Below are 12,052 nucleotides of genomic sequence, written 5' to 3' on the forward strand. Positions count from 1 at the left end.
CAGTCATTGTCACCACTTCTAATCAGTGTTCTCCAGTCTATTTTCAGGTTTCAAGATACCGGCTTCTTGGATTCCACCAGCCAATCAAGGGAGATGGCCGGTTTTCACCATCATTGTCATCTTACCTCCTTCCCTACAAGGGCACTCAGCATTCCGATCATCATCATTCACTTTTCACATGAGGAATCAATAAACGCTCTACGCGAGGACCTTGTGCCCTCGCTGACCACGCCTTCGGATATTACCTGTTACCGTGCCCAACCTTTTTCCAATTGGCTTTTCTATATAAAATTTGCGCTTTGGGCTATTGACCCAATTTCATTTATCTTTGATTGGTTTAAGCCTGTTATTGCATCAGTAGGAACGGGCTTTTCCCTCCATTCATTTACTTTCTTTTATATTATATGAGGGAGCAGACTTCGAAAAGGGGCAGTACACCAGCCAGATGATAATTCGATAGCGCCAGGGCAAGCTCAGCCCAACAAACAAGGCGGAAACTTCGGTCATGGATATTTTTCTTGTTTGAAGGGGCGAGGTAAACGCCAGGACGGGTTCCAAGAAGGATTTTGTATTGCGTTTTATTAAGAGTGCGCGACCGGACTAGGGCGTCAAAAGCGCTGCGACGTGCAGTTCACCGTATACGGCTAAGTAGAGACCAAAAGAAATAAAGTTTACTGGTGTACCGCCCCAGTAAACACGTTCCCAAAGATGCCCCGGTGAGCGGGCACGTGGAACAACGATAATGCGCCCCGTCTTTGTATACGGTACAGCGCGCTCTTAATGTTCGCGACGCGCGCGTCCCTAGTGACCACGTTGCACAGCGCGGCGAGCAGCGACAAGTTGTCGACGTAAATATGCGCCGGAGGCTCCCACGCATGTGTATCCAGGTAATTCAAAGCCTCAGTTAGCGCTACCACCTCGGCGCAATAGGCGCTCGAGGCGACCGTGAGGCGGTATTTGCGCACGGCGACTATCGAGCCCCGCGGCTTCAACACCACCACCGCCGCGCCCGCGGACCTCGACGTGTGGGAGCCGTCGGTATATACGTGCGTGCCTGGCACGGACGACCACGCGCGAGCCGCCGTGACGTCAAGCCGCGCGAATGGAAACCCACGCGCCTCCGATGGGTGGGCGCCCCAGGCATCGTGCGGGTACTGCGTCTCGTCCGGCGCGAAGGTGTGTGCGCCGAACGTGACTGTTCGTCGCATGCGGAACAGGGCAAACTCCGCATTGAGCCTGTCGAGCTCTAGCCCGATGGGCGGCTGGTTCGCGAGCACCTGCAGCGCAGACGTCCGTGTCGTGTGATACGCGCCCGTGATCGCCAGCAGCGTGGTGCGCTGCACCGTGTTCATGCGGGCCTTGAGCCGACAGTCAGGTGACGGCGACCACCATATGGGGGACGCGTATGCCACTGCCGGCAGGAGTACCTGTCGGTACAGGCGGCGCCGCATGGTGGAGTCCACGGTCGCGTGCATCCGCATGAACGACAGAGACTTGATGGCAAGCGTCTCTGCCTTCCGCTGCAGGTGCTCGGCGTGCTCGAAGAACGACAGGCGCCTGTCAACCACCACTCCCAGGAGCCTGATAGACGAGCGAAACGGAAGCCCCCTCGCACTGCCCTTCAACCGGATGGTCGGGTGACTCTTCTCCATGCCTCCCTTCCCGAAGGAGAAGAGGACGCAGAAGGTTTTATCGTTGTTAAGCGCGAGTTTACATTCCGCCGTCCACTCCTCGATGCGACGCATCGCCTCCGTCGCGGCCTCCATCACGCGCGCCCTGTTCTTACCCGGCACGAGTACAATCGTGTCGTCGGCGTACGCCTGCACTCGCACCCCGGCCGGCATCGGCAACCGAAGCAGCCCGTCCACAACCACGTTCCACAGGAGCGGGGAGATGGGCGACCCTTGCGGACTGCCGATCGACGTCTCCGCCGAGACCGAACCGGCGTGCGACGCGTACTCGACGGTGCGGCCCTCGAGAAATGAACCGAGCAGGCCGACTAGGTTGGCCGGGCAGCCGCGGTCCCTAAAACACTTAATGACGAGGGGGTGCCACACACTGTCGAACGCGCCCCGGAAGTCCAGTGATATGAGCACCACGGGCGTGCATTCGGCTTTGTGGCGCTTGAAGTAATCGCACAGCGCGTGCAGCGCCATCACCGCGCACCTGCCGTGGGTGAAGCCGTACTGGTGGGGATGCGTGTGACCGCGTGAGGAGGCGAAATAATACAGCCGGCCCTGTAACAGCCTCTCGAGCACCTTCCCCAGGATGGAGGTCATGCAGATCGGCCGGTACGAGCTCGGCGAATCCACCGGCTTGCCGGGCTTTTGGATAAAGACCAATCTGCCCCTCCTCCAAGTCCTGGGGAAGTATCCCAACCGCAGTGCCGCGTTCATCACCATGCACACGAATTTCGGGTGCGCGGCGAATAATTCGCTGACTACCTCGGTCGTGAGACCGTCCGGACCAGGAGCGGAGCTGCGCGGCATTCTACTGAGCACCGCCTGAATTTCGCCCAGCGAAAACGGCCTCTCCCTCTCCGCCGTGGCGTACGGCCGGCCAACCGCCGCGCGGATCTCGGCGTGCGCGGGCGCGTCCGTCTCGGGCCTGTCGCGCGCGAAAAGATGGTGAAGCAACAGCGACGCCGACTCGAGGACGCTCGCCGTCCGGCCGCCATCCTGCCTCGTCAGCGGAGGCAGCATGACATGCGACCGGGCGGCCCCGAAAGCCAACCGGAAGGGGGCCTGAAAGAGCGACCGCCGGCTGCACCGGTTGCAGACCTCCTTGTCTGCCTCCTCCTTAACGCGCGCCACCTCTCTGCGGTATTCCGCCAGCGCCCGGCCGTACTCGCTGCGAAAGAGGGCCCGCAGCTGGTCGCAGCGACACCGCTGAAAACGGCGCCGCATCGCGTTGACCGCCCTGCGTCGGCCGTCCAGCTCGGGCGTCCACCAAGATTTACCTCCCGCTCCCCTCCGCTCGCGGGCCGGCCGAAGTTGCTTGACGCGCTCGCGATCTATGACGGTGTAAAACTTCGCCAGGACCGCGTCCAGGGCGGCCGGCGAGGCGATGTCCGCGCCTCCCGCGCTCGCGAACCATCGCGAGTTGCGGACTGCCTCCAACCACTTACGCCTACCGTAGTTGGTGAGGCGCCTGCCAGTCGCGCATGCGCCAGTGTGGACGGCGATTTCCAAGCGTCGGTGCTCCGAGAGCGTCTCCTGTTCGGAAACGCGCCACGTGTAGCCGCGCCGCACGAGCGTCGGCGACGCGAGGGTTACGTCAATCCAACTGTCGACGTATTTGGTGACGTACGTCGGGGGCGAGGACGCGTCCTTAAGGACCACAAGTGCCGCAGCCGCCGCAAACTCTATCAGCCGAGTGCCCCTGTCGTCTCCCTCGCGAGGGCTCCACAGGACGCTGTGCGCGTTGAAGTCACCCATGACCAGAATGTCGGGCGTGCGACTTCTGTCAATGGCGTGAGCTAGGTGTTCAAAAACGTCGTCCATCGTCCTGTGGGGCGGCGCGTACGCGGCCACGACCGTAATCGCGAACTCGCGCGACGAGCATTCCACCGCGACCACCAGTCTCGACACGTGTGTCGGGAACACGTCGAATGGTGGCCGTCGCGTGACGATCGCACACAGCGGGCCTTCGGCCGCCGCGTACGCCTGGTAGTGCGGCGGAAGCTTCGGGAGCTGACCCCGTTGCGTGTACGGATCCATAACAGCCGCCAACACGCAACCCTCGCGCGCCATGTGCTCGGTCAGCAAAGCCGTCGCTCGGCGGACGTGGTCTAGCGTCAGTTGACAAATCTGAATCGCGCCGCCGGCCCCACCCGCTCCCCCAGGGCCACGGCTCCCCCCCTCACGCGGCCGCCCGCGACGCTCTATCGCGGGGGGACGTAGTTGGTGCGGGCCCTGAGGCGCGCCACCCGCTCCATGCGGATGGGGCACTCGGGAAATCCCGCGGGATGGGACGCCTCGCGGCCGGCCTTCCTGCACTCGTTGCAGCAGACCTCCGGCTGCCCCATCTGCACGCGACACGTCACGGCCAGGTGATTGCCGCAACATTTCATACAGACCGCCTTCGACGCGTCTGCCTTGTGCGGGCACGTCGTCCTACCGTGACCGTAGGAGGCGCAGAACGTGCACGTAGGAACCTGCAAGTCCTCCACCGCTCGCACCGCCGTCCATCCTACCGACAATCGGGGCCGCTTCATTATGCGCGCGAACGCGGGCGGGTCGACCTCCGCGACGTATGCGCACGTACCCGACCTCTCCCTGTACGTCACGCGCACCTTGCACGCGTCGACGTCCAGGTCGAGGCCCGGGTTCCTCTCACTGAGCACTCGTATAAATTCGTCGGGCGCGACGTCCGGGTCGACCCCGCTAAATTTCACATGGGGGTTCCGCTTCTCGCCTACGCGAACTAACAGCGAGGAGCGCGTGACTGAATTCTCCGCGATCGCCGCCTTCAGATTGTCTATCGATGCGCGCGCGTGCGAAAAAACTGTGAGGCCGTACCGTGTGTGCCGCAGCGTGACCTCCCTGATGTTCTTGGCGGCCGGGTCGATGTTCGTTTTCAGCAGTCGCAGGGCGTCTCTCGCCGGTGTCGTCGTCGGCGCCGTGGGCGTTAGGAAGGCCACGTGCTCGAACGTGGGCGCCGTCCGCGCGCCCCCGCCGCCCGCCGCCACGGCCGGTCCGACGCCGCCGCGGGCGACGCCCTCAGCGCCGCGGCGTAGCTCACGGCGCCCGCCGCCGCGACCGGAACTCCAGGGCCCGAGCCGGCAGCCGCCGAGGACGCGCCGGGATCGCGTCCCGCGCTCCCGGGACCGGGTGCCAGGACTATAGAGCCCTCGAGGCGCCCCTCGGCGACGATGGCCCGTCGCTGCAGCGCCGCGGCCTCCCGGCGCGCCTCGACCAACTCGCCACGCAGGGCGACGGCCGCGCCCCGCTCCATCGACGCGTCCGACCGCAGGTCCGAGAACAGGTGGACGATCTCGTAGAGCCGGGTCGCGATGAAGCTGCGCGCTGCGACGGGCACCTTGTTCGCCACGTTCGAGCAGTACTGGTGGATTTCCTGCTCGATCTCGCGCAGGCCAGCCTGCCCCCGCTCGCCGCGGTCCCCCGCGAGCGCGGGAGACGCCACCGCGGTCGCCTGGGAGACCGAGGACAACTGGTCGTCTTCTTTGCCCACCGATGCCGGCGCGGTCCCGTCCGTGGTCTCTTTCTGTTAGGCGATCGCCGCGAGGATGTCGTCGCCGGCATCGGAAAATTCCGATTTCGGCGACGCACCCGCACTGGCCGTTGCAGGCGGCGACGGCGAGACCGTATGGTCTCTGGCAGTATTGGGCATGGCCGGGCTCAGGCTCAAAGGGTATGAGCCATGGCCATGTTGTGCCCGATGGCTGGCCGAACAAGAAAGCACCCAAAAATCGAAAATAAAACCCTTCCCCGCCCGGTTTTCACAACGAATGAGGTCCTTGCACGTTTAAAAACAACCCCAGCTGAAATTTGGAAGTGCCAAATGCGAAACACCTTGTTTTTGGAGAAAAAAGCAAGAGCCCGATTTCGCCGGCCAGCCGATCACTTGCACGCGCGCTCGTGCAAGTGCTCGGCTGGCCGGCTACACCGGGCTCTTGCTTTTTTCTACAAAAACAAGGTATTTCGCATTTGGCACTTCCAAATTTTAGCTGGGGTTGTTTTTAAACTTGTAGGGACAACATTCGTTGCGGAAACTGGGACTATAAGGGGTTTCTTTTGTAATTAATCGTGATTTTCTTGCCGCCGGGTATCGGGCCCAAGATGGCGTGGGCTCATACCCTCTGAGCCCCGGCCATGCCGAGTACGCGCAAGATGAAGAACGCGTCGCCGTCCCGCTCGCCCCCGCGGCACCCGCCGCCGGGGAGTCGCCCCGCTCCCGGGGCTCCGAATTTTCGGAGGACGGCGACGCGGCTCTTGCGCGATTTTGCGAGCTAGTCGATCAGCTCCCAATTGCAGAGGAAGGAGATTCTTGGTTGGGGAAGGAAGAATGGGGTTTAAGCGCAGCGCAGTAACTGTCTCTCAGCAGAGGACACCTCAACCGCGCTGCACAAGGGGAGTAGGGAAAGAAAGAGGAAGAGAAAGAGCACCGAAGCAGCAGCAACGCGCCAAGGAAGTACGGATGTGTAAGCTGGAACCGCATGGCGCGTTTTTCGCGAGCGAAAAACGCGACGAGCGGCAAACGCCCGCGTTGCCGCCGACGCGCCAGCACCCGTACGAAAAAAAGGAGCGGCGCTTTCGCGCCGCGTTTTCCGGGTTGCCAGACAACATAACTCTCAACGACATGTATTGTCTCTGTTACCGCATATATAATATGCCCTTAAACTTACAGAACACTACAATAAAAATAATCTGAGTGTAATTAGACAGCGACATTTCCTTCCGAAGTGTATTTATCAAGCTTAATTTCAAGCAGCATTATTGTGTGCGAAACTGCGGCTACGTACCTTCCGCATGCTGAGAAGCCGTTGCTTGTTTGCAACTTCACATATAAGAAGGAGGGTCGGCCGCTTACTACCGAGCAGAAGAGGCGATTGCTACTATTAAAGGGGATGCTGATACTGAAGCAAGAAAAAATGCGGGTCAGGAGGTACATGTGGGTGCGGCCTGCCTGGTTGAGAAGAGAGCGAGCACCATACACTGGTAATATTATTAGCAAATTGTCTTGCCAGTATTAGCGATGAGACGCGACGCTTCTCCACTTTAGTTATTAGGGCCTCGTTGAAGGTTGCTTTGTTCATTTTAGGTGAACACGATGCGCGAACGAAATCACGGTAGCACGTTTTCCTTGACGCGCGCGCCAGTTCTGCCGAGAAAAAAAAAATTCCGCCAAGGAGGTTCCGTCGAGATGCGCAGAGAGCAGGGCCATCTGGTGGCGAAAAAAGAACCAAAATGCCACGTGACCAAATGCCACGTGACTTACCTGAACTCTGATTGGTGGACGCGCCGCGCGACGCGTTTTTTTCTACTCCGAGCAGCAGCACGCGGCGGCGCGATTTCGTGACGGATCATGCTGGGCACGCGTCAAAATGACGCGCGCGTCCCACCATCCGCGCGTCAATCGCGCCTGAAATCGCGCCATGCGGTTCCGCCTTAAAGGCGGAACCGCATGGTTCCGCCTTTAAACCGCACCTTTAAACCGCACCACCGAAATCGCGCCATGCGGTTCCGCCTTAAAGGCGGAACCGCATGGCGCGATTTCAGGCGCGATTGACGCGCGGATGGTGGGACGCGCGCGTCATTTTGACGCGTGCCCAGCATGATCCGTCACGAAATCGCGCCGCCGCGTGCTGCTGCTCGGAGTAGAAAAAAACGCGTCGCGCGGCGCGTCCACCAATCAGAGTTCAGGTAAGTCACGTGGCATTTGGTCACGTGGCATTTTGGTTCTTTTTTCGCCACCAGATGGCCCTGCTCTCTGCGCATCTCGACGGAACCTCCTTGGCGGAATTTTTTTTTTCTCGGCAGAACTGGCGCGCGCGTCAAGGAAAACGTGCTACCGTGATTTCGTTCGCGCATCGTGTTCACCTAAAATGAACAAAGCAACCTTCAACGAGGCCCTAATAACTAAAGTGGAGAAGCGTCGCGTCTCATCGCTAATACTGGCAAGACAATTTGCTAATATTACCAGTGTATGGTGCTCGCTCTCTTCTCAACCAGGCAGGCCGCACCCACATGTACCTCCTGACCCGCATTTTTTCTTGCTTCAGTATCAGCATCCCCTTTAATAGTAGCAATCGCCTCTTCTGCTCGGTAGTAAGCGGCCGACCCTCCTTCTTATATGTGAAGTTGCAAACAAGCAACGGCTTCTCAGCATGCGGAAGGTACGTAGCCGCAGTTTCGCACACAATAATGCTGCTTGAAATTAAGCTTGATAAATACACTTCGGAAAGAAATGTCGCTGTCTAATTACACTCAGATTATTTTTATTGTAGTGTTCTGTAAGTTTAAGGGCATATTATATATGCGGTAACAGAGACAATACATGTCGTTGAGAGTTATGTTGTCTGGCAACCCGGAAAACGCGGCGCGAAAGCGCCGCTCCTTTTTTTCGTACGGGTGCTGGCGCGTCGGCGGCAACGCGGGCGTTTGCCGCTCGTCGCGTTTTTCGCTCGCGAAAAACGCGCCATGCGGTTCCAGCTTTAGAGGCGGTCGGCGAGGCCGACGGCCTCGGCGAAAGTCAGGAGAGCGCGTAATAGCGTCCTGTGACGCGAGGGGCAGCCCGAGGGGTGCAGGACAGCGTTCACAGTGTCGCACGTCAGTCCGTGCCCACGGTAAACACGGGCGAGAGAGGCGCGCGCAATCGAAAAGTTGGGGTACTCACATATCAAATGCTGCAGTGTCTCGATCGCGCCGCAGTCGCCGCAAAGGGGAGAGGGGGCTCCGCGCAGCCGATGCCGCCGCTCGGCGGGCCACACAGAACCGGTCCTGAGGGCGAGAAGGAAGGCGCGCTCGCGCCTAGTGAATCCGGTCTGCGGGAGATGGCGCGGCGGGCACCCCTCTGCAACTCGGTCGTCAGGATGGCGAAGCACCAGCTCCCGTCTGAAGAGAAGGCGCGCTGTGTCGAGTGAGCTCACCCGAGCTGTGAGCGCGGTGGATGGGTTGTGTGCGCGTCTGGCCAGCTGGACCGCCGTCTCGTTCCCCGCGACGCCGACGTGCGATGGTATCCACTGCAGGCGTAGGTCGCAGCTCGGCTGAAGTGCGTGCAGACGGCAGGCGAGGCGCTGTGCAAGGGGCGGCCCGCGCTCGTCTAGTAGCAGCTACTGCAGCGCGGCCCTCGAGTCGCAGAGAATCGCCGCGCTGGTGATGTGCGGCGACTCCTCGAGGATGTCCGCAGCAAGGTGCAGTCCTGCGAGCTCCGCCGTGGTGGAGGAGGCCCGGTAGGAGAGCCGGCACTGCCTAGAGACGCCAAGGTCCGGAGCAACACAGGCGGCAGCCGCCGAGCCGTCGACGAGGACGGAGCCATCGGAATACAGATGCGTCCTCCCTCCCAGGTCGTCCTCGATCATGGCAGCAGCCTCCTGCTGTACAGCGCAGAGAGGCGTGCGATGTTTGGAGCGGACGCCCGGGAGGTCGAGACACACGTGAAGTGGTGCGCGCCGATGAGGCGGTGGCCAGGACGGCGGTACGGGCGGAGTGTCAACCACGAGGCTGTCAAACAGCTCGCACACTGTTCCCACACGAGACTGGCGTAGGGAACGGAGTAGGGACAGGATGGGGCCGGCGTCTGGGGCACGGGAGAGGCGCTCGAGGTGGCCGAGAGCACGCAGGTCAGCCGTCAGGGAGACAGGCCACGCACCAGTCTCGGCGAGCGTCTCCGCGACCCGCGACGAGCGAGGGAGACCGTGGCACATTCGCAGCACTCGACGATGGTCACCGTCAATGAGTTTCCACAGCCGGGCACTGACACGGCACAGGGGCAGCGCGTACAACACTTTGGGCAGCGCTACCGCTGAGTAGAGCGCCGCCGCGAACGACGAGGGGCAGCCGTCTCCGCGGGCGAGAAGGGCGCGCACCGCACTCTCCACTCGGCGCATCTCCGCTCGTAGCCGGCTCACGGCGGCGAGCCACGAGAGGCGGGTGTCGATCGTGAGCCCCAGATACCGCACTGTCAGGCGCCAGGGCAGGGGCACTCCGTCGACGAGCACGCAGCCGGTGTGCCGGCGAACACTCCGGGGGTGGATGAGGATGGCCTCGGACTTCGTCGACGACAGCCGCAATCCGATGGCGCGCAGGAAGTTCGCGACGATGTCCAGCGCCGCCTGAAGCTGGTTTCGCATCGCGGCCGTCGCAGAGGGCGGCCCGCGCACGAAGAGCGCGATGTCGTCCGCGTAGAGCACAGCGCGCACAGGGAAGCGGCCCGTTTTGGGAATGCACTCGATGATGGGCGCGAGTGCAAGGTTGAACAGAAACGGGCTCAACACGCTTCCCTGTGGCACACCGCAGCTCACAGGGCGGGGCGAGCCGACCGTCCCCCCGACACGGACAGCAGCTGTTCTGCCAGCAAGGAAGGCCTCGATGTACGCGAGCAGCCTGCCCTCCACGCCGAGAGCCCGCACGGACGAGAGGATGGTGTCGTGAGGCAGGCAGTCGAACGCACTCTGGACGTCGAGGAGCAGCAAGAAGGCGGCCTGCCTGTGCAGCCTGGCTTGCTCGAGGGTGCCGACGACGACAGCAATACAGTCCGCCGTGGAGCGGTGAGCGCGGAAGCCGCACTGCTCGGGAGGCAGAGCACCGCGGGCATCCGCAATCCACTGCAGGCGAGACAGAGCCATCGCCTCCATCGTCTTCCCTGGTATAGACGTGAGGGAGATGGGCCGGTATGAGGCAGGGCTATGAGGCGGCTTGCCACGTTTCAACACCGGGACCACAACTGCATGGCGCCACGAATCCGGGAGGGAGCCGCTGTGCAGGACGTCGTTGTACGCGTCGAGCAGGAGGCGGCGTTGCGGCTCGTCCAGGTTCCGCAACATCTGCCGCGTGATCCCGTCCGCCCCAGGCGCGCTGCGGCATCGCCGGCCGCGCGACAAGGCCCGCTGCAGCTCGTGATGAGTGAAGTCACTCTCGCACAGGCTTGTTATTGCCTGCGCGTGGTTTGAGCGAGCTTCGCCCCGCACGAACACCGCAGCGTACAGCGCCCGCAACACAACCGTGGGCGCACTGGAAGCCGGCGCGGAGGCAGCAAAAGAGTCCGCCAGAATCTCGGCGAGCTCCAGCTCGCTGATCCCTCGCGCAATGGCGATGGCCTGCACGGGGAACCGCGGTGTCTTCGGGTTCAGCAGGGCACGGAGGACTCGCCATCCACGGCGCTCGTTGCTCGGCTCAGCGAGTGATGAGCAGAGGCGGGCCCATGATCGGCGGCGAAGTTGACGGGCGTGTCGTCGGCACACAGCGTCCAAGCGGTTGTACAGCGTCCAGTTCGACATGGCTCCGCTACGGATCGCTCTCCGCTGAGCGCGGCGGCGGGCGGCGCGCACATTGAGAAGCTTGATGTCTGGGCAAGGGCTGCCGGCGGGTACCGCAATACGCGACGAAGCACGATTCGCGCACTCTGCGATGTGCGCGAAGAAATCGTCGCCGCGCGGCGTTTCGGCACAGAATTCGCGGAACATGGGCCAACGCACGACCGTGTAAACACGCGTGGCGCCGCGACTCGGCCGCACAGGGGAGAGCGAGATGGGATAGTGGTCGGATCCCGCGGTGTCCGGGGCACGCTGCCACTCGTATGAGCAGCGCTCCGAAACTAGCGTTAGATCGATCACTGTGGCGCTCCCGCCGCGACGGACGAAGGTGGGCTGACCGCTGTTGATGACGGCGAGGCCCGCCGCGCCGGCCGCGCCCATCAGGTTCTTCCCTCGAACGTTCGCCTTGGTAGAGCCCCAGCTCACGTGATGCGCGTTAAAATCGCCGCAAACCACACAGTCACGCGCGAGCGAAGCGGCGAGGCGCGACAGGAAGGACATGTCGCACTGCAGAGCGGGGCGCACGTACACACTCGCGACCGACGTATCGATGCCGCGCACACGGACGGTAACAACGGCCGCGCACTCAACCGCTGCACAGCACAGATGTTCCGTGGCGATGAGGGCGTGCGGGAGTGAGTCTCGCACAAACACCGCTGTGCGAGGGGGGCCAGGCGGGTGCGCCGCGTCTGTGCAGGGCGCCGCGTCGCAGTCGTCGAGACGGCACTGTGTGGGGCTGCTGTATCCGATGTAGCCGGGCAGCGAGACCTCCTCTGCACGCACATACGTTTCCTGGAATGCGAGGACATCGTAGTCGTGCAGAGGCAGCTGCTCGGCCAGCTCGGCGCGCCTTCGCTGCAGGGAGTTGCAGTTCCACTGCAGGATGCGCGGCCTACATTCAGCAGTGGTTCTGGCCATAATGGTTCGGCGGCTGTTGTAGAGCCACTGCCTGCAGTCAGATGGTCCGGAGTGGGTGGTCAGCTGGTAGCATGGCGCCGACTGCTTGCATGGTGACCAGCAGGTTTGCTACCAGCTGATCCACTGTAGTCTGGCCAG

This window comes from Dermacentor andersoni, chromosome 10, assembly GCF_023375885.2.
Source record: "Dermacentor andersoni chromosome 10, qqDerAnde1_hic_scaffold, whole genome shotgun sequence".
Lineage (NCBI taxonomy): Eukaryota > Metazoa > Arthropoda > Arachnida > Ixodida > Ixodidae > Dermacentor > Dermacentor andersoni.